This window comes from Numida meleagris, chromosome 11 (assembly GCF_002078875.1).
Source record: "Numida meleagris isolate 19003 breed g44 Domestic line chromosome 11, NumMel1.0, whole genome shotgun sequence".
Taxonomy (NCBI): Eukaryota; Metazoa; Chordata; class Aves; order Galliformes; family Numididae; genus Numida; species Numida meleagris.
This window is the reverse complement of record NC_034419.1, coordinates 14,659,900-14,682,840: the sequence shown is the minus strand read 5'-3', so window position 1 is coordinate 14,682,840 and position 22,941 is coordinate 14,659,900. Positions and strand designations below refer to the sequence as shown.

At 43.9% G+C, this 22,941-nt stretch overlaps 1 long non-coding RNA gene across 1 annotated transcript in view; it reads left to right on the top strand.

The window, feature by feature from the left end:
• The window catches only part of LOC110404925, a 64,247-nt gene that overhangs the window by 23,141 nt on the left and 18,165 nt on the right, over nucleotides 1-22,941 (top strand). Inside the window, exons 5-7 of the long non-coding RNA XR_002442574.1 lie at nucleotides 8,152-8,234; nucleotides 17,687-17,893; nucleotides 22,775-22,928. This is a non-coding gene — a long non-coding RNA (uncharacterized LOC110404925). The remainder of the gene's footprint in view (nucleotides 1-8,151; nucleotides 8,235-17,686; nucleotides 17,894-22,774; nucleotides 22,929-22,941) is intronic.

The following is a 22,941-nucleotide window of genomic DNA, read 5'->3' as shown; positions in this document are numbered from 1 at the left end:
CCCAGAACAGGCTGCCTTGGCAATGCATAGCAGTCGGTCAGAAGGATGAGAGCATCAGCTTTCATCCAAGGGATAATGAAGTTATGGGGTGGGAGGGTGCTGGAAAACCAGTGCTTGAGATGCAGAGGGCTGTCTGCCACAGATAGATTAGCAACTAGATCAAACAGCATTGCCAGCCGAGCGCTCCTCTGCCTCAAACGTTTCACTTATTCGGCAGTCTTTGTGAAGTTTGCAAGATGTATCTGCCCTGGCTCCCACTTTAGAGAGTGGGAACAAGATGTTTTTTTCAGGCTTGAGTTCTGAGGCTTTGCTTTCCTGATCTGTCTTTGCTTAGCCTGAAAACAACTCAGCAGGTCTTCAGTGGGAATTAAGCAAACAGACTACAAGGCTGGGAGCATGTTTTGGAGACGTGAGCTGAGCAGCTGAAATAGGGAGTGAAGGGGTGTGCATCTGCAAAGCTCAGTTTAAGCTGTCTGTCCCGTGAGGGTGGGTAATCTGAATTTCTGGGTTTGTTGTTGCTGCAGAGGTGAGATGAGGTAGAGCAGATTGCAGCATTGCTTCTAGAGTGAATGGTCCCCTTAGGTGTAATGTTGCCTCAGTGATACTGATTGGACCACCGCAACTTGTGAACCTGGGTTTACTATGATTATTTTTTCCCAAAAAATGGACCAAGAAGGCTGGGATTTACCTTGGAGATAGTTAACAATCCTCTTACTTAGGCAGCTATGTTATTTAGCCTGTCAATATGTTTTCACCAATAAATCAAAAGGGATTTTTGACATCTCTAGCTTTTGAGCTCCACTTAAGACATACAATTCATTTCATGGAAATCCTTGTGTGTATATCATTCTCAATGATTCAGTATTTCTTTAAGAGTCAAACCATGTGCAGAAAGCAATTATTTACTCAGATAATTTGTATGTATTTTGAATCCATAAGTCATTGATCTTATTAAATTGAGATATAATCTCCTTTTCCCTTTGAGAAGTAAATGATTTTTTTTTTTTTTTTTACTATTAGGAATTGTAAGAAAACAGTTATTCTCAGTTTCTCACAAATGTGACAGAGTGAGGTATCACATGAAACTATTGAGTAGAAATGATAAAAAAAAATGCATCATGAAATTGTGGAACTCATAGCCACGGGATGCTGCAGAACCAAGGGAATAAAAAGCAGCAGAAAAATTAATTGAACAAAGGTCCATTAGAACCCATTAAATAAATATCTAACCTGCAGATTTCCAGCAACAGGGAACACTGTAACTCAAGGCCAGCGGTCATTGGATGTGACAAGGATATCTCTTACTTGTCACTTTGGAGACAGGATGCCTGGCTGGAATGGGTCTTGCTCTGACCTGTGTTGCCTGTTTTTAAATGCTAGCAGATATGAATGAGAAGCTATAAGTGATTATTTTACACAACTACTTACCCTGGAGACTTCCCTCTGTTTAGATCAATAATAATTATTTTTTACTTCCTTTTCCTTTACACCTGAGTAATCCTACAGGGATGTGAACAGTGGGTTCCCCCTTATTTCTTGGGCACAGCATGACAGAGCTGCAGAAGGAACAGAGTGAACTCTATTTTTCTTCTTTTATTACAGTTCTTGTCCACACTAAGGATCTTTCTTGCATAATCCCCATTTATTCTGCACTCAAAACATCTCCAAGGAAGTTGATGCAAATTCCACACATTAGTACACTGACAGGTGTTTAATATGGGCAGAGAAATCAGAGTGAAAATTAAAATCTTAAGTCCTTTAGACACCCATTTTTGGCTGTGCCAGTTCTGCCTGCTGGGCCAAGTCATGCTGCCAATGGCTTGACTGGGTAACGGAATAGCCCTGTCTGCATTGACCTGCTGAGCTCTGCCCTATGACCAGAGACTGAACCTGGCCTTTCTCTCCATCCACCCCCCGTGGAAGCCCCAGAAGTGAGCACCTTGCTCAGCCTGTCCCATGGCAATTGGCTCATCTCCTGCCCAAACACTTCTGCAGGGCCTGGGCCATAACCAAGCAAGCAAAGGCAGGGAGAAGGAGAGGCAGCTACAGTGCAGAGAGTATTTTGTCCATCAATTACCCCCAATTCTTCATCCAGAAAGATTAAAGGCTGTTTGTTTGCAGTTATGTGTAATGTCATGCTCTGTTTGTCATCTTAATAGCTCTCCTGGGATCATAAGACATGCCTAAATGCTACAGTGCCACCTCTCAGAAAACAGCCTACTAAAACTAATTAATAGTGCACCCTAGTTAACACATGCAAACTTGGCATTATTAGTCTAATTAAAAGGATTTTAGCAATCAGAGTTCCCTTCTCTCTCCCCCTCGCAGATTCCAACATATGCAAGTCAAGTAAATTAAATCCATTAATCACCATTGGTGCAAATGATATAGGTTCCTGTAACATGGGATCATCTGTGAAGAGAGACGCTAACAGGCCTCATTATGTTTAATTTTGCTCCTTAGCAAAGGATAATAAATACAAATTATAACATCACAATAAAATATTTAATTATTCACGAGTTTGGTGAGAAACATAATTAGCTTACTGGTATGTGTCTTCATTTGGGCGATAATGGATCCAATTTAGGAGCTTAACCATTTCTGGGGAAAGGTTGAAAATAAGAGTTTTTCTAGAACTTTATTGCGAAAACATGGAAAATGAGCCCATTTGCATGCTCCCCATTACCTCCCGTGGAGGAATCCATGCAGATACCCAGGCTTACATCCAAAAAGTGTTCCCCATATACCTGCTGTGTGCAGGGTCTGGGACTGACCTCTGCAGTCCTGCAGGTATATGGGAAGGTAAGGGCTGCCTGGTGGTATTTTCAGACATAGACCCAGTCCATCCATGCCATGGGGCACAAGCCTGGCCATAATGAAAATGCTCCTGGAGCTGCTGGGGTAAAGGAACTAACCCAGAGCACTGCCTGCTGTAGGAGCTGCTGCTGCTGCTTACTTTTATGGGACCCTAATTTGATGTGTTTTATGTCCTCCTTATTGAACATATTTAGGTGACAGATGTGTGCGTTCCTTAATCTCTTCCTCGTTACCCTATGAAATCGTAGCTGTGTTTTAACAGCTTTCAGACAAAGATAAAAGAGGAGAGGAAAACTTCAAACATATGGAAATTTGCAGAGACCTTGGACCGACTCGTGGCAGGGAGGTTGCAGAGCACATAGTTAGAGGAATTAGTTAAGACTGGTGGCCTTTGGATTCTTGGTGTCTGCATGCAGATGTAAAGGGAAGCATTGCTCAAGTAGCCATGATCCCAGCTTCGATTATGCGTCATGCAGGAGCAAAGGGAGCTTAGGAGTGGATTAATTCTCAGAACAGATTAATTTGAAAATGTATATCCAATGCACTTGTCATGCACCTTGCCTGTAACCTTTGCTTAAGGAAAAAGCTTGGGGGGGGTGGGAAGTACCACCAGGAAATCTGAAGGTGGCTCAGCCCTTGCATGAAGATGTGATTAGCACAAGTCAAACTTTCTTTGTAAGTTAATTAACCATAGGGAGAGATGATTGGTTTGGCAGAACATAGTGTCTTACCACAAAAGGAACAGGAGCTTTGTGCCAAGATTAAGAAAAAGCACGCTATTTTTGCTTGGTTTGAATTATTTGGACATTACCATACCCATTTTACTAACTCTGCCACAACCCCTTCATAATTTCCCATTTCTGAACAGATTTCTAAAGAATCCACCAATTTGTGAATTATATTATCTCTATAAAGAAGACATTTGCATTAGTGCAAGAGAGTGTGAATAGAAATGTGCAATCAACATTATAAATGTAGTGTGAGTGTTATTTTTTCCTCTGCTAATTTTTCTGAGCAAGATTTACTGTCTCGGTGAGGTTTTCTTAAAATAAATTAAATATAACATGAACTAGATAGTTGTTCACATGGAGCTGGAGTTGGAAAGGCTCATTAATCACTGGTTTAAATCCCAGAGTATCCAGTCATCCTAATTAATGATTCAGTGCTGAACTTTACTCGGGCAGTGGCAGCCGTTATTGCTGTCTTGGCTGAGGGGAAGAGATTGCAGAAAAGGAAGCAGTGCTTTGGGATGGTACAGGACTGGCACTGCCAGCGGGCACTAGTGTCCCTTCCAGCATCAGGGCGACCCAACCCAGTGATGGAGAGTGATGGAGCCTAGTGCTATGTGATGGCACTGCATGTATCTGGGGTGAACTGCACCTCTTCAAATAGCAAAAAGACACAGTAAGGTGGAACAAAAGACTTATGTTGACCCTGCGGTCTGATGCTAGGGCATCTGCAAAGGGGAAGCCTAACACTTATCTCTAGGGGATGCTCCAGCTGTAATCTGGTAATGTGGAATATATTTATGGGGAGGAGTGATTCCAGCCCCCTGGTTTCCTGGTAGGCTGCTGGCTAAGGAGGTCCTTGTGGTGGAAAGTAGGACCCCAGGAGGGGGATAGTCTCGAGCCAGGGCTGTGCATGGTGCTTGAGGTCTCCTCTGAGACCTCTCCTGGGTTCTGGGGCTTCATGTGTAGCAGCAGAGCTGCTTTGGCACAAGCCAGTGTGTAATTAAGGGCTGTAGAACTGAAATTTGCTCTGGTAATAGGCAAATCATAAATCAAAATCCCTTTATTCGAATGAATTTACCTGCTTTTTAGGGCTACATTAGTTCTGTATTTTATTTATCTGCGTTTCTAATGTAAATAATTCACACTATTTCTCTGTTTTTTTGCTGCAACGTTTTAGCATGTAAATGCATTGCCTTCCTCATAAATGCTAGAAGTATGTTGTCTTCCTGTTTTGCTTTAGGTACTTTGTTTATTATATATTGGCAGGAAACTCCATTTGAAAAGTGTTTTATTGTGCCTTGGAGAACAGGAGACGCTCAGCCCCTAGATCAGCAAAGCAACAAATTGCAAACTTCTTGCTACAGACCTACTGCCTTCATTAGTTAGGTGGTCCTGAGGGGTTGGATTTTGCTAACACTGGGGACAGAAGATTTTTTTTTTGCTTGAGTGTTGTTATGAGGGAATTCTTGCGGGAGAACATTGGCTTGAGTGTCGTCTCAGGACACAGAATATCTGCAGAGAATTCATTTTGTCACCTATTTGGGCTTAAAGTTTTTGTCTGCTCTTGGTGTAATTAACTTAGGGCTATTCTCACCTGATTCAGAATGCAGAATCAGGGACTAGGCAGCAGCAAGTAATTTTTCTTCTCGTTGGTTTTTAGCCTGGCTGGTGGGAGCTGGGAAATTTTAGCATATGTAATTTGAATTATTTCATGAAACATTTAACAAGGGCCTATTTCATTCTTCACTAAGGCAAGTTGATATAAGAAGGATGATGTTATGGTTAATGTAAATCATAATTATTACCAGGTGCATCACTGAACTGGGAAATTGTGCTAAAAATGTAAGTTTTGCTCCATTTCATATTGAAAAATTACTTTGCAGCCTGACAGCCATTAATCTCTGTTACAGGAATGTTATTCTTTATTTTGGTAAATTACAGAGCTAAGACATAACAAGGCATAAATAATCCGGCCGTGGGAGGCCACTGCACCGAGCTGGACCAGGGGAGGCACCAAGCCCCACACCTGCCACCCCCAGGGACACTTCAGCTGCACGTGCAGCTAAGCCTACAGCAAGTCCTCTGCCTGAAACTTGTCTTCTGCACGCATCTAAAACTGTGCTGGTCGTAATGATGCTCAGCGGCTTTGTAGCTCCCGCAAGGCTGTATCCTGGAGAGGCTGGTGAGCTGGCACTCCTTGCCTATTGGCATTGCCAAATACTTTCTCAAAATAAGTTTTCTCTTAGTTTTCCAGAAAAGGTTCCCTTTTGATCACACAGCTTTAAACATAAAGTTGGGTGTGATATCTGGTGCGGTGCCCAGTACTGCAAAGGGAAGCGCAAGGCTGTGTGACTTTATTTACCCCAGGGATGAGTGGCCAATCCAAACAGAAGCTTGAGATCCGTTCTGACTTGTACCTAAGGTGCTTTCCCAGAAGTGATCAGCTCCATTTTGGGCTTGGCAGATGGATTAAGCCCACCTTCACCTTTTGTTCTGCACTCATCTTTGACAGCTTCCCAGGACAGGGTGAATGGTTTTGACAGTGTAACTGAAGGGAAGACTAGAGAGAAGCCTTTCAGCTCTTAGTGGCCATATTAAATGCTCATTTTGCCATTCTTAGGCTGCTGTAGATGGCCTGGAGCAGGTGCATCTGCATCTTGACATCTCCGGCCTTTTTGCTTGCAAAAAGCAGCATTGAAAGCATTAGAAGTGCTTAGAAGTGCAAACAGCAAAGCTGAAATATAGCCTGTGAAAATGATGACAACAGCAAAAGGGGAACCATTAAATGCTGGATGTGTTGGTCAGCTTGACAGCACAGTGAGGACTTTGCCAAACCTGAAATGTATGCCCGGGTAGCACAGAGTCGGCAGAAGGGACCTGAGCCAGCTCCATTGCCATGATTGCGCTCAAAGAAATTGCAGCAACAGATGCAGGTCGTGTTGTACTTTGGGCTTTGCTAGGAGTGTGTAAGGCAATACTGAGCTGCCCCCTACCCCCAAGCAAGCAAGAAGTGAAATTAAATACATTTCCCTAACGCTGGCGACTAAGCCCAAATGGTGCTCATGACCTCATTAGTAACTTACCTGATGAAATCTGATTTACATAGGGATGTAATTACATGCAGCTACCTTCAAATGATTACTAAAAAATTATTGGCTTACTCCTTACTTTAGCATCTGGTATATTACTTTATAGAAAGCTTATTTCTCCTGGAAAAGCATTGAAGTGAGAGAGGTTTTAGAAGGACCATAACCATTTGATAGCAGGGGACGCTGCTCCACAAACATTTCTCTATGAGCCATTTTCTGGGCTCCTAAAAGAAATCCAGCATCTCAGCCAGAAAGAACAGATGTGAGGAAATTACAAAATGGTTGCCAAGCACTATGAATTAACTCTGCTGGTCAGATGTTCGACACCCCCAGTTGGTTGTGTGCTAATCTAAGAGTAGAGTAAATCAATCATTATCCATTCTCAGAATATCTAGGTGGACCACAGGAAGCCTCTTGATTAATACACACATCCTCACCTAGATGGTGGTGAGCTCTGCAATTCATGGCTGAACTGAAGGCGGAAAGAATTGCTTTTTAATAACCTTGATAATAACCCTTCTGATAGCTCCATTTAGGCATCATTATTGAATAATAGCTTGTGCATGTCATCAAATCACTCTGACATTAGAACAGAAAATACACAAATACCCCTGGTCATGCCACTGAGCAAAACAAGAGACAAATCCTCTACAGGGGTAAATTAACAGAGCTCCCTTGATATTAACAGAGTGGAGTGGAATTTCTAAACAGACACCGAACCAAAACGATTCTTAAACACTTGATGTGCTGTGTATAATAACGATACTAAAATAAAAAGATTTGGTTTAAAAGCCTTAACTGTCTCCTTAGCTGTCTCCTTCACTATCACATCAACTGAAAAAAAATGGGGAATATTCCTGCAGCACTGAGAACACCTTACAGGGGGAGATGTGCTCATTACCAGAATACACCACTGTACGCTCAGCAGTGCCAGAATCAGTGAAATGATGGTAAATTGCATCAGCTGCCTTTTGTCTGATGGCATGCTTCGTCCAAGCTCACTCCCAGGACTGGGCTATCTCTGATTCAGGATGGTGTCCAGCACGTGGTAGCTGATACCACTTGCACAGTTAGCCCAACTTCAGCCATGCCTGCCATGTGAAATAGCCACTTCATGGAGGTTTTGTTTATTTTTTTCCTCCATTAAACCAATTACTAGCTAATCATTTTGTGTAAAATATCACAGTATGACGTTCTTAGAGCTGATCCATGCAAACCCCTTTTGTATAACAGCCTTGGTTTAATTTCATTTGTGAGATTAACAAATCTAACAGCAAAACTAGCACTAATGGCAGCAAGAGGAAAGAAAATAAATGCGACTGTGTTCAGTCTCAGAGGCGAGACTCGAGCATGCTGATGGACCGCTCTGCCCTGCTGCAAAGGCAATAGATGGAACCAAAGCCAATGGACATCTCTTTCACATGTGTTTAATCAGGACAATATATTTATTTCCTGCTTTAGAAGATGAAAGCTGTATTTGCTCTAAGTTTTGTCCCCTGACTCGTTCCTTATAGGTATGCTGTAAAGCAGAGATGATAAAGGAGTGCTGCAGGAGGATCGGACTTCTTGAAGGGGGATTTGGAAGAGCATTTGCAAGGTAACCGTTTCTTACTGTCGTCGTTCAGAGATCTCTGGCTTGGTTATGGATGTACAGTGACAATTTTTCTTTTGCTTTTAAGTCCTTCACAACTTGCCACAGTCTGGTGCTTTGCAGATGCCAGTGGAAAGCTCCCTACAGAATCAAGTCCCAACCTTGCTAAATCAGAGATATAACATGAAAGGTGCTCTATAAATCATAGCGTGCCTTCATAGCTCCATTCATATGTGAACAGTATGCTAGAGCCCATGTATTAAGCAATAGAGCTATGGCAAACAGATCCAATTCTGCATCAGCTGACAGAAAACATGATTTACCCTAAAGCTTTCCATATAGAAAAACTGATACAGACTCCCAGCTGGTGTTTTTCCTCACCTCTTCTGTTTGTGGCAGAAAGGAATAGCTGGAGCTGACAAGCTGGTTAGCTGTCAATTAGCTGGTGAATGTGCTCAGTGCTATAGATGATGCAGCCAAGCAAAACTTGCTTGGGTGGTGAGGCACTGGCACAGGTTGTCTAGGGGAAGGGTGGATGCCCCATCCCTGGAGGAACCCAAGGTCGGGCTGGCTGGGCTCTGAGCAGCTGATGGAGCTGTAGGTGTCCCTGTGCATTGCAGGGAGGTTGAGCTACACGGTCTTTAAAGGTTGTCTCCAACTCAAACGATTTTGTGATTCTATGATCATTGCAGTTCTGGAAGTGCAAGTTCACACCGTCCTGCCCTGGTTGTTTTCAGTGGGTGTGAGGACCCATCCGGGAGCGGGGAAAAAAATTGGGTAAAGAGTATCCCACCTGACTTCATAGTTGCGGTGACCTCACGGCATTGTGTTTTGTGGCTTTCAATTACTTTTGGCTTTATATTTCTTTGCCAAGCTTCAGTATGCATAGTAGAAAAAGCGTCTGTGATTTCAGCATAAAATCGCTGCTTGCTGGTTTCTGGGGAGGTTACGTTTACATTAACTCTAGTAAACCTTATTGATGGTTAAATTCTTCCCAACCCTTCTGAGGTGAACTCACACACTAAATTTGTTGTAAAAAGTGTTTATTTAAGTAGAGTATTTTGAGTTTTTTATTCATCTTCTGAATGCATAATGCACTCAGATCTCCTTCTTATACATTGTTTATAAGTCAGAAGTCCCCTATTCCCTCTGTTGATTCAGTTGTAATGTGGCAGAAAAAGAGATTCAAACTTAATATTATTATCACAGGACCTAAGTAAATGTCTTTCTCTCTGTCTCTTTGACTCTCTCAATGCAAGAGTTTCAGATAAACTCTTGGCTGCTAATTTCCAAGCTTCAGAAATCTTTTTGATACCTGTTTGTGAGTATGCTGGCATTGCTCAATAGCTGAAGTAGCTTTTCTCCTTCTCCGGGACTTGAGGTACTTAAATAACAAGACTTAAAATTTTGGAGGGGTTAAATCAGTATTTACTGTACTATTATTATTATTTTTTACCGTTTCTTAGAATCATAGAATGGCTTAGGTTGAAAGGGACTTTAAAAAATCATCCAGATCCATCCCCCTTCCCTGTACTGGTTGCCACCCACCAGCTCAGGCTGCCCGGGGCCCCAGCCTGGCTTTCAGCACCTGCAGGGATGGAGCACCCACAGCTCTGGGCAGCTGTGCCACTGCCTCACTACCCTCTGCATAAAGAATTTCTGCCTAACATCACAAAAATGAATCTTTTTCATCAGCAAGGGGATCTCAGTGGTTATGGGGTGTTGGCAGAAGACATGCTACCCTGAAGAGCAAGAGTGTGATGGGAGAGGAAGAGTCTCACTTCATGGGTCTGTCCTCAGCACCATCCCTCTGCTTTGCCAGCTGTTCCCAGTCCCAGTGCCAGTCTTGATGGGGCACGTGGGAGCTCAGGGGAATATCCTGAGCTTGTATTTCTGATATAAGCTTGGAATCACTTCTGGAATACAACCACCAGGCAGCAGAAGCAGCTGTTGGAGTGCAGAGTAATTTTTATTTGAAGAGCGATGCAGGCTGGAGAGGATCTGAAGTAGAAATGTGCTTGATTTCCTGTGCTCAACACGAGGTGCTTGGTGCCCTATGAGTACTTGTGTGCGCACCTGCCCACTCCTCATCCCCACCTGAGTGTGACAGGTGTGAAGTGGGGGGAAGAGGGACCCCCAACCTGCCAGCACTGGGGTTCACCAAAGCAAAAGAGGTAGGAAAAGACTGCACCTGGATCTCAAAAGCAGGGATAAGAGGAGCTCCTTCTCCTGCAGGATCTGCTTCTCCTTTTACCACTGTGACATGATGTAAAGAAAATGCAACACAGGGTGCTCAGGATGAATAATTTAGAGGGAGACATAAAGCATAAAGCCAGTGAGCTGTGAATATGTAGGCAAGGCAGTGACTTGAAGCTGTGTCTGTGCATCGTTTTCAAGGCAATATTGCCTTTTAAACTATTATCTCCAGATGTTAATCCTTAATGGAAGCAGAGCTGGAGCTTGGCTTCCTCGACACAGTTTGTACAGTAGCAGCCACATGTTCCCTTCTTCCCTCCATTGTTTTTATCACATACAATGCAAAATTGCAATTTTTCTGCTTTATTTTTCTACTGTGCGGTCTTCCTATTTAAAAGTTATCACCCCCCCAAATCCATTAAGCAATATTTTTTGTTCTTATTATGGAAATCTGCAGTTGTACTGCGATTGGCCACAAGTCTCAGGAACATGAGCTATCCCCTGACTCGGTGCCAGTTTATTATGGGTCACAATTATTGATCCATTTTGGCTTCCAGGGGCAGGATCTGTATCTGATAGGAACTCAGACAGCTGCTGGAGAAACAGTGCAAGGCACATCTGGAGCAGCAACTGAGAGGTGCCAGGGCTGCGGGACTGAATGGCTGTCACCTTTTCAATGTTACAGATTGTGAAGGATTGGCCATTTTCCCTCTTTTTCAGGCTGCAAAGAGGGGAGCAGTGAAACAGGTGGCCAAAATACACAGTGAGTTACGTAGGCTAAGGCAAATTTATGCTAAATTTATGAGAGATGAAATTTGCTACCTCATTCCACCCATAAAAATTATAAAGAGAACAGAAAGTGACATAAAATCAATCCATTTCCATGACAAAGCTCATTATGAGCAGAGAAAATATAGCCCCATATTAACTTGTTCTCATTACTGTTCTAAGATTTATCATGTCGGGTGCAATGTGCAAGGGAGGAAAGGAAAATGTTCCGTGCCCTTACCTTAAAAAGCAAACACACATATAAGCCAAATGATCCTCATTATGTTCAACAAGAGAGTATTTCCCAAGCTTCTGAAGGGACACAACTCTAGTGCTGCTGATTAGGACGACTGCTCTGTCTGGGCTGCTGCCACCAACACAACTTCTGCGCTGGTGCCCATGAAAACAGCTCTTGGAGGTGTGATGCTACCTGGGGACTCGCCAAGGGGAAGGCAATCACTCTGAGTCTGTAATATTGTACCTCATTGACAGAAAGCATGTCATGGCTGTTGAAATGAATGAATATTTTTAATACTTGTGAACAAGTAGCATTAAAGCAGATAACATGTGTAATGTTTTGCTCTACGGCGTTTATCCTAAAATGCTTGCTGAATGTGGCATTTACTTGTTTCCTAGCGTTTTACTGAAAATACAGAAATTGAGAATCTAAACAAGGCCATGGATATCTCAAGGGTGCTAACTATTTGGCTTGCAAATATGGTAGAAAAGTTTTAATTGGAGGAGGTGCTCGGAAAAGCAGAGCTTCATAGCTCCAGCCAAAAACCTGACCCTGTTCCCATCAGCGTAGTAGCAGACAGGTCAGGTTCACAGCTCTGAATGAAACAGCTGTGAAACCAAGTGTAAGCGAGTCTTCTGACACTGCAAAAATCAGCCCAGACTCCAAGACATGAGCAGCATGGCAGTACAAGTGCTCCTTCAAAAAATTCACCACGGGCCTGCATCCTCTGATTGGCTTTCTGCTGTGGCTGGGACAGGACTGCTCCTTCCAGAGTCTTTCCACGAGTCCCTTGGGTAGGTGCCATCATCCAGGACTGTGGGGACACTGTAGCCAAGCTGCAAAAGCTGACACACATCGAGTCTCTGATCTTCAGCTGAACTCGACCACCCATCAGAGTAGCATGAGGCGTATCTGCAACAGCTTCTACTTGGCACTGGTAAGGCTGTGTTCAAGTACCGTGTTCAGCTTTGGGCCCCTCACTATAAGAGAGATGCTGAGGCTCTGGAGCATGTCCAGAGAAGGGCATTTAAGTTAGTGAAGGGTCTGGAGCACAAGTCTTGTGGAGAGCTGGGAACTGGGGTTGTTCAGTCTGGAGAAGAAGAGGCTGAGGGGAGTCCTTATTGGCGAGATGGAGATTTGGCTCTTTTCTCAGGTAACAGTGATTGGAAGAGAGGTAACAACCTCAAGTTGCACTGAGGAGGTTCAGGTTGTATATTAGGAATCATTTCTACTCAGAAAGAGTGGTGAGGCACTGGCACAGGCTGCCCAGGAGATGGAGGAGTCACTGTCCTGGAGGTGTTCAAGAACCATGGGGATGTGGCACTGAGGGGCACGGTTAGTGGGCATGGTGAGGATGAGTCAACAGTTGGACTTGATGTTCTTTGTGGTCTGTTCTAACCTTAATGATCTATGATTCTGTGTTGGAAGCATTGTCCCAAAACCCATTAGGAGCAGCTGCTCCAGGTAAGGGCTGCCAAGGGGCCGTTCGGGAGCCTGGTCTTGCCCTGCCATACATTGCTCCTTGTGTACTACTGAGCAGATGCAGCTCATTTTGGAGCTGACATCTGGTGCTGTCAGAACACATAACTGGTGCTGATGTGCAGTGCAAGCTCTGACCTTCCTGGTGCATTCATTTGAGATGATAGTGCTCGCGTTATAGAGATAAAATAGTCTGTGTGGTGTGTGTGCATTTGTTTGCAAGGGTGACAAGGAAAGAGTAAATACATAAAGAGAAGACCACCAAATGTGGCTGATGGAAAACCTTGCTGGTCAGCTGAACAGGAGAGGATAAATGGAGGATATCAGGTCCTGATCAGCTCAGGTGTTTCCTCAAGCCAGGATTACCAGCTTTGCTTCTGGGCTCTCTCAGCCTTCTCCCTGCCTGTGCCAATGATTCCTAACCTAGCATTAACTTGTGTACATGGAACAACAGCTGGAAGAGCTCAGTTCCCCCTGAAATGCTGTTCCATTTCAAACTTGGTGCTGACAGCCCAAAGGATTCCAAAATCACTCAGGAAGAACAGATAGAGGCACATAGCAGCACATGCAGTGTGACTGTGTGAGCCTCGCTCGCTTGGAAATATCAGCTAAAAAATAATAAAATGCAGAAGCCTTGTTATTATCACAGCTGAACAGTCCTTTCTGACATATTCTATTAAGTCGCTTCTGTTTCACTCAGTTTTGCATTACCAGTGCTCCCTTCTGAGAATGACCTTTTCCATGCCAGGCTTTCGAAAGCTATTGCCATTCTTCATTTAGAAACTGGCTAAGGTGTGTTTGCAGAAACCATAGATTGTTTTATCATTATTATTTTTAATTCTGATGAATCTTCCTTGATGCGGAGAAAGGAGCAAAGAATTATGCTGCTGACCTTTTATATATATATATATTTTACAGGATCTTTTTCCAAGCCGAAAATCATGCCATTGACTCTAAGTAGGAGTAGTTCTTCCCATTCTGTGTCAATGAGTGTATTTAAATATTTCTTAAGCAGAGCTGTAATGGTGTCTATAGCACGACATGGTTTGTGGGGAAACCTCACTTTCCCACTCCATTTAGAAAGTAATTGAGAAAAGGGAAGAATATTATTAAAACGCATAAAGAGACAAGGGACGCGTTAGTAGAGGAAAGTGCTGGGGGAGTTGGCGTCCTATATTTTGATGAGACAACGCAATAGTTCGTTTATTAAGCCATATATCAGTTGTTTCACAGGTTTTCGGGTATAACTCAGACTTCCTATCTCATGGGCAGCTCTGCTGTCTCCCCGTGGAGCAGGAAAGGAGGTGGTGGATTAATTGCTGCCATACTGTAACCACACCAGCACAGCCCTGCAAAGCACAGAAGGTAAATAAGTTTTAGCCTGACCTCTCGCTGTCTGCAAGGTTTGTTTGGCTGCATGTACATGAAATACTTGTTCCATCCAGTCTTATTGCCTGCTCTGGTAGTGTTACTTATTACTTAGGTCAGGGGACTTTGTTGGTGTAGGATATTTGCTGCTTAAAGAAAGCTACCAAACTGTAACCTTCATTGCTGAAGGGTTTGTTCCTGCCACTCTATCACTTATCTGAGACACGCTACCCTTCAGTGGAGTACCTAAGCCTTGGTTAACTGCACCTGGTGTTCTGAGCAATGGTGCTTATTAGTGGTTTGTGATCCCATGGTATATGCCTAAGATAGATGGATGAAACCATGCAGCTCAAAGAGTTCCTCCAGCTGCTCCTGCCCAGCCCATGTGCACCCCTAAAGTCCTTGTGAGAGCAGAGCTGGACTGGTGACTGTAGTCCTCACTGAGATATGTCATATTGTGGATCCAGCAAGAAGCTCATGGTGGTTTTCCCTCTCTCAGCATCCGGCTCGCATCTCACAGCATTGAGCAGGCTTGAGCCATCAGGTTCAGCTCTTCTAAAGCGCTGAATAATCTTCAACATCCTGCGCCTAAACATGTCTAGGGGAGGCTTACTTTGTGCCACAGCCCTTTCTTGTGCAAAGGCTCCCACCGCTCAGTTGCAGAGCAGCTGCTGCTGGAGCTAGAACTAACTGAGGGCTTTTTCCCAGCCAGGGAGCAGAGGAGTGGCACCAGTAAATCCCAGCAACTCCAGCATCAGGCAAGTGCACATCAGAAGCACTCAGCCTGGGCTGCCAAGCGCCCTGGCTGGTTTGAGTAAGTAAAAATGAATCCCCCAAGGGCGGAATGCTTCGACTTGTTTTTGTTCGTTTGGAGCACATCAGTCTGTTGTTCTTCCTGGCTAATCAGATAGAGCGGAAACTAAAACAGTCTCAGTTTGTTGTTCCATTTCATTCTATACATAATCACTGTTGCTCGTTTGCCTCTAAACAGCTGCATAAATACACATTAAATGCAGTGACATCTCTTTTGGGACTCACTCTAGGGCTTCCTGGTTATTTTCTCTCTTGGAAAGAGATGAGGTTCTCAAATACTGCCATGTTTCTTTCAAAACCCTCCGTGCATGTGTGCATGCAGCAATGGATATCATCATGCTGGGCCCATGCTTATTCCCTGCAGTCACAGGGGTTGTGGTGACATTGAGTGAATGCATAAGAACACCATGTGCCCACGTGCCATGTGTGAAGGGAGAAATAAGCTCTCAGTCTGGGCAGTGATGACAGCTACTTTCAACCAACACTCCTTGCACCATTCCCACCCTGCTCTTTCTGTGTTCTTTCTTCCCACCCTGTTGCTGACTCCCAGGTCCCATTCTGTAGGGAGCATTTGGGGTTAGGGGCTGATGGCCAGCTCCTCTCTGCGTTCTGGTTTTCATCACTCATGTGCTGCCACTTTCAGCTTCTCAGAGGGTCACTGTGAGGCTAACAGGCAGACATCAGCATTTTGGGCTTTAAATCTTGAGGGAGATACAGGTGCCAGGATCTGAATTTCTTGCCAGCTGATCTTCGTCTTTCTGGTAGCAAAACAGCCTTTTGGTGCTGCGTACACCAACCATCAGCTCTAGAAAACTGTGAGCACTAAAGTTTCAGCAGAATTAATGAAGAAAAGAATTCTGGCCATATTTCTTTGCTTTCGGAAGTCATTTCCCAGAGATGAGCAGGAGGAGGAAAAATTCCAGCACCTGAAGAGAGGAACTTTCAAATTCACACGTTCAAGTTCTTGCCCAGCATCATTTCCAGGGCAGTGCCAACGTGCAGGGACCCCAGCTACTCAGGGCTGCTTCATCAGGTGGCTCAGAGCAGGAGGATGCTAAGGCCACATCTGTCCTCAGGTCCCACTGGTGCACTTCATTTAGGAAGACGTTCCTGGTTATTAGTAAAGCACTGCAACAAATCCAGAGGGTGAGCACCTGGGACAAACTTAAAGCTGAGTTCTTGATGCAGAAATGTAGTTGGAGCCCAGTTCCTGGTGCATCACATCCTTTTGTAATCCGTGTTTTCCTGTCTACGTGACAGTTTGTCATTGCTGCCTCCTGTCTCTGAGCGGGCAGGGGGTTGGGATGGCAGTGCCCTTGTAGACAAAGGAGAAGTATATTTTGCTTTTCTGTTTCTGCTCCCCAGGTTCGCGTGTAGCTGAGGTAAATATACTACCTAAAGACACAGCGCTGGAACAGGAATAGTGATTGTATTCAGATCATAGCAGTGATCTGACAGCAGATAGGAGTCTGGGGGAGAAAAGAAGCCTGAGAGATTATAATAGAGCACAGTTCTGAAAATTAGCAAAACCAAAGTAAGTAGTCTGGGGAAAGAACAGGAGAAAAACGCACGGTTTCTCTGTCAGAAAACGTCTCTCTTTCGCTGTCAGCTAATGAACGACAACCAAGTTGAAAGGGCGGGGGGGAAAAAAAAAAAAACAAGGGGGAAATCTTAAAATTCATTGCAGAGAGCATGCGCATCCAGAAGCAGAATAACTTCAGAAAGAAAAAGCGAGAAAGAGAAACCAAGTGCGAAAAGGAGGAGGATGCGGCAGCAGCAGAAGAGCGGGGCAAGGCTGCCCTCTAGCGGCCGCTCCGAGCAGCGCCGCGCTCCCGCACGCACTCGGGCTCGGTGCGGACAGCGCGGGTGGCTGCGGGGCTGCCCGCTCCCTACGCCGCGGTTCGGAGAAGGGTGGAAACTTTGCCCTGGGTTGATCGATCGATTTGGTTGGTTTCGACCTCTGGATGGCGCGTGCCGCTGCTGTGTTGTATATTCTGTTAACAATCGCTGCTTAACGGCTTTGCTGACGAATTTTGCTTAATCGCGGTTTGAATCGCAGAATCCCCAAGGTTCGAGAAGACCTCCAAGGTCATCCAGTCCAACGTAGGTCTCGAGAGAAAAGCCTACAAAGTTATTGAGAAAGTTATTTCGTCCATCGCTGTCATTTAAAAGAGGCGATGATTATTATTATTTTTTTAATCCAGCTAAAGTATTACCTTTCTTTGATTAACGAAGATCCGATTCAGGTTCCTTCAAAGCGATCTGGCACAGCCCATTCAAGAGAGCTCTGCGTATCCCCCTGGGAGCGCTCGGCGTTCTGCCACGCAGCAGCTAACATCGCGTGCTGAGGGATGTGGGAATTCATGCACAGAGAGGGTTGGTTCTGTCTTTCAGCACCCAGTGCTGGTTTAATCCTCCTCCCATTAACCTCACCACTAAGATCCCCTTTTGTAGGTGAGTATCATCCCGTATTGCTTTCATTCCAGAAAAGCTGGCTTTTCCTGCCCCTTGCTGACATCTTCCCTATTTATTTTTTTCCCTAAAGAAGGGCTGTCCCCTAGAGCAACGCCTCTTAAGTGATAACTGCTCATCTCAGCCCTTCCAGACAAAGCTTGTGTGTCATGAAGCTGGAGATGATTGGATGCCCATTTGGATGGATCTTCAGCCTGCTCCACGTCCCCTCTTCAGCAACACTTGTCCTGCGTGTCCTGAAGCCAATGTTCAGCCCTGCGCGCAGAGGAAGAGCCTCTCCCCCTCTCCCTGAGCCTTGCTGAGGAATCCTAACTCCATGAAGTTGTTACAGGTGATGAATGCATGCTTTGATATGGGCTTCTGCTTTTCTAGGCCTGCTTTTTCAGACACATCCACTCATCTGGATTTTCTACGTGTTGCCCAGGGCTGCCCTTCAAATCAGGTATGCAGGAGCTCGTGGCCCATTAGCTTGTCCTCCTCTGCAAAGCCTCTGAACCCACACTGCACACATTGCACAATGCAGGACCTCACCTCTGTGTCGAGGGGAACGCCCTCCGCACCTGCACCTTCTGTCATTGCTCATAGGTAATGGCTCCTGCTAAATGAACCCCAGCACTTCTCTCCAAACAGTGCTGAACTGCCTCCAGGCTTAGAGGTACACCGCATTTAGATGCCTTGAACATGTTTCCATCTCTATTTTTATGCATTAAGATCAATTTCATGAACTTTGCTGGGTAAGATGATTGCCATCAGCAGGAAGAATGTAGTAAATTAATTATAGATGTGTGTTAAATTACTTTCATTACCACCTTCAGTTCTGGGAGGGAATCGTGTGAGCAGGATGACTGATGAAACAGTGTTTTTACACATTCCCCCAGTAATGGGTATTTTCACTTGACTGCCACTGTTGTTTCTCAGTTCAGAGAAGCTGGAATTACACATTTAAGAAAATGGAGGTTCAGTTTAAAATTGACATCTAAATATTGCCAAACAGCTGTGGCTAAGGCAGGAAAACAAGCTGTCTGCTCAGGCTCTTCTATAGACATCCCACAGTGATGTACAGAGGTGAGCTGAGGGAGGATCCATCCTCTTCATGATGTGCTCATCAGGCACATCCAACTCCCAGGAGGAGAGAGCCCCTCATGTTTGGGGTGTTCTCTCTACACACCGTCAAAGACATCACAGCCAAACTAAAAGTCAACACATGTGGAAAGTTATTTTCCATATTCACCTTATAACAACCTTGGTGCAGGGTATTTTCCAGGGATTAATGACCAGGCCAGTTTAATGGCTCTCTGCTGAACTTCAGGCTATCAACTTTTCACAGCCTATCATTAATCCCTGGAAAATATCTAGGTTCGTGATAGATACGGGTGAAAAATAATACACTGTGTGAAGGTAAGTATATTGCCAGTATTTCATCATGCACTGGCCATAATTACCAACTTCAGATAGACTTCAGAATGTAAGTAAATTAGCTACGGCTTAGTTACACTGTAATTACAAAGCTACTTCACTGCACATCTATTTATATAGTGTGTAATTACCATCTTCTCTAGATGAATGTTGAAATCATGATATAATTGTCCTCTGTGTTTTGTACTGTAATGTACTGCACAACGCTGTGTTTTGATGTATGTCTTTAACAGGTAGGTCAGAGGACATGCATTGCTGAGTAAATGAAGTCAGTATGGTTCGAGGCACTGCACTAATGACCTTTTCTGTTTAAAAAAAAAAAGGGGGGGGGCAATAGTTGGCTAATAATAAGGAAAAGAGGAAAAGATAAGCCTAACCTGTAGGGCTGTTTTCCAAAATGTTGAGCTTAGTGATAGAAGGATACCAACATTCTAAGTATTTGGCGTTTTCTAAGCAATCCCATTGGCAGAGGTCTCCAAATGGAGGCTTTTCTGCAGAGAAATGGTGCTGCTTCTGTTTAAATATCATAGTAGAGATGATGTTTGCACTCTGTGTAGGAGAAGACCCACATGGCTACAGCCCACCCTCCAAGGCAGCAGGGAGGTTTTGCATCTGGTCTTAATTAATCAGCACAGTCTTCCTTATTAATTTCTTGGATGAGATATGAGGTCTCATTCATCTTTCCAGTATCAACCCATGAGATCTTCTGTCAAGACAGACTCCTGACAGACTTTCTGGAGAGCACAACACCTCATGCAGGAACATGTGTGCTCGAAATCTTTCCACATAATTACCCACTATGGCATTAAGTTGACTTTCAGGAGTAATGCTAATAGATTTCAAAAAAAAATAAGTACAAAAGGGAAATCATAAGTCATCCCCCGAGTCATAATCTGGGAAGGGATGTTATCATGTTGTTGCCCTGGTTGGAGGAGGAGAAAGAAGTTGTTCAAGAAACATGGATATGTGGTACTTAGGGTCATGTTTAGTGGGCAGTATTGGTAGGTGGATGGTTGAACTAGATGAATTTAGAGGTCTTTTCCAAACTTTATGGTTCTCTGAAGGGAGACCCCAGCCATGGAGATCCCTCTTGTATCCATTTTTAAGCAACCTCCAGTGCAAGGCTTCAGCATGTGGATTTTCCCTCTGGTGTGTCTGAGACTGGGATGTGGGTGCATGCATCTGCACACAAGGTAGGGACCATCTTGGAAGCCTGAAGCACATCAGAATTCCTTGCCCACTCTGACTCTGCAGGAGCAGGCCTGCTGTGGTTTCCATTAGGCTTGTACAAGCGCCAGAAAGAAAAGGGGAAAAAAAAAAAAAAACCACCAAAAAAACACAGTAGTCTGCTGGCAAGTTAATTATGCTTGGCAAGTTTGCTCAACAAGCACTTATTATATGTAGTAGTAATGGGTGATAGGTTGAGTCTGCGGTTGTTTCACTTAATAATGCATGGATCTTCCTAGATATCCTAAGGATCTCTGTCTGGAGTCATGTTTGTGATCAGATGGCATAACTAATGGCCGGGGCTGATTACATGCTGATTAAAAACTACTTAAGAATCTCGTCTGTCCAGGAAGGGGATAAAAAGGTCTGCAGTACAAGGGAAGTGCTTGTCTCTATATATCTCATTGCAGTGGTATTAGTGCATCGGCTGCTAACAGCAGGCATAGATCGACTCTGCTTTGCACATCAAAGGGAATTCAGGATGCAAAAGGACTGTAATGTGTCTGAGCTCAGTCAGAATTAGACCTGGAATGACCAGAATTAGACCTCTGGTGAATTAATACCTCTGATGAATGAATATCTTCTCTTCCTCAGAAACTGATGAATTTGACCAGGAAAGTATGAAAGTGCATTCTCTGTCGGTGCCTATCCAAAGCAGCAGTGTTCCCACAGAAGGTGGGAATTTCTTCATGCTACACATCTGGGTAGGAGGCCTTTGCAATGAGTGAGCAGAAGTGTAAAAACTCTGCAGAGCCTATGGAGATCCCGGGTTTCTCTACATTTCTCTTCTCTCAGATTTAGTCTGGAGTGAAAAATGGCAATTTCATGGGCTGGGGACTTGCTGGTGAAAAATGGGCTGTCTAGGGATGGCCATGCTGTGACAACAGGCACTACCAGCTGAGATGTTCCTACTGGTAGGTCCAGCAGCTGCTTGGTTTGAAGGAGATCCAGACTTTGGCTTCTAGAGCATCTGTGGGTGAAATACATGATTCAGTGCTGTGTGCACTGAGGGATACCCTCATCCTTTCTGGTATAAGATGTTTCTTATCTGCCTTTGTAGCAATAGCCCTATTTCCTTCCTGTCCCTCCCTTCATCCCTGGAGGTGTTCAAGTAGTATGTAGATGGGGTACTTAGGGATGTGGTTTACAGGGCAATGTTGGTGGTGGACAGCTGGACTAGATGATCTTAGAGGTCTTTTCCAACTCCAGTGATTCTATGAATCTAAAATCTGCTGGGCATGTGTGCCTCATTAGGTCAGAAGTAAAATAGGGCTGCATTCACCAAAAGACTTTAAAAATACATGCAGGCCTGCTGGAACCTCCCCAGCCTTTCCCACGTCATTGGCTGGGACACTAATTCAGCTAAATGCAAACTTCTAGAGAGATTTTAATGCGCCTTAAAGGATTCTTTGCTTACAAAAACAGCAAATCTGAGGCAGCTGGGACAGCTATGGACACTTACAGCCAAATATCGTTCACTGACTTTTGAATATTTTCAGATAATTTGGACTTTCTGACTAAATGATGGTTTGCAACTCTCTCTTTACTGAGTTTATAGTGTTTCAGAAATGTCAAAATAGGGGAAAACAAGCTTTTGAAAATGTAGTACGCTGTAACAGCCATGGTCAGTGTGAAGTTGTGTCCCCAAGTAAGGTGGTTTGTAAGAGAATAAAGGACAGGAGAGCAAAGAGAAAGTACTTTCAGTCCAGAATCATTAGTAATGGGAGCACTGAAGAGATGCAGAGTATGTTTTGAAAAGCAGAAACATAGAAATAAGTAAATACAATTTTTAAAATTGGATTTTTCAACAGCGTCCAAATCTACTTAATTTTTTTTTGAAGAGGAGAGCATATCACTTTCTCTTGAGCAAATATCCTAACAGCTTGACTGGCAGGCTGAGGTCCATGTGTATGCCTGTGTTGTTAAATATGTGTGGATTGTAAATATTTTTGTAACAGAAATTACACAATGCTGTTACCTGTGATAGCACGTTCTTGACTTTGGAGACAATGATGTTCCCATTTACCTATATATATGTATAGAATTATACACACATATATATATAATATAAAAATGAATATATATATTCATTTTCTGGTGTCAGAATGTAAATGATATTTTCTCCAAAAAGAATAAAAAACTGTAGCAATACTTCAGTAAGTGCCAAAGCTGATGGCAGATCAAGTCTTTGTTTCAGAGCTGCGCTGCTGCTATGGGAAGCTCTGCTGACAGTTATGAATGTCAGTCATCAAGGCACTCTCACATGGTTCTGATAAATCTAAATAATACTCTTATATAGTCAATGTCACTGTCACTGTGGAGGGCACGAAAGTCATCTTTTAAATTTGTTCCTCGGTATAATCTGAATGCACCTGCATTGTCTACCAGGCATTTTCTGAACACAGTGAAAATGAATTTGGTGTCAGCTGCCACGGGAACTGTCCTGAATAATCTCATGTAGAATAACACAGTTCCACATTTCAAACACATCTATATGATAGCTAGCCTGGATATTTGTGGCAAGGTTTTGTGTGCTAAATTGATGCTTTGTTTTCTCACTTTGAGGCAGCAGTGAGTGCTGTGTTGCTGCCTGGTCTGTTGGATGAGGGGAACAGGGGCTCAGCATCGCAGACAGGTTCTTGCAGAAGCTCTGGCAACCCTGGGAGCAACATTCACACCTCTCAACCTGCTTACACAGGTGCTTTCTGAGCCTAAGAATGCATGTAAGTACACCGT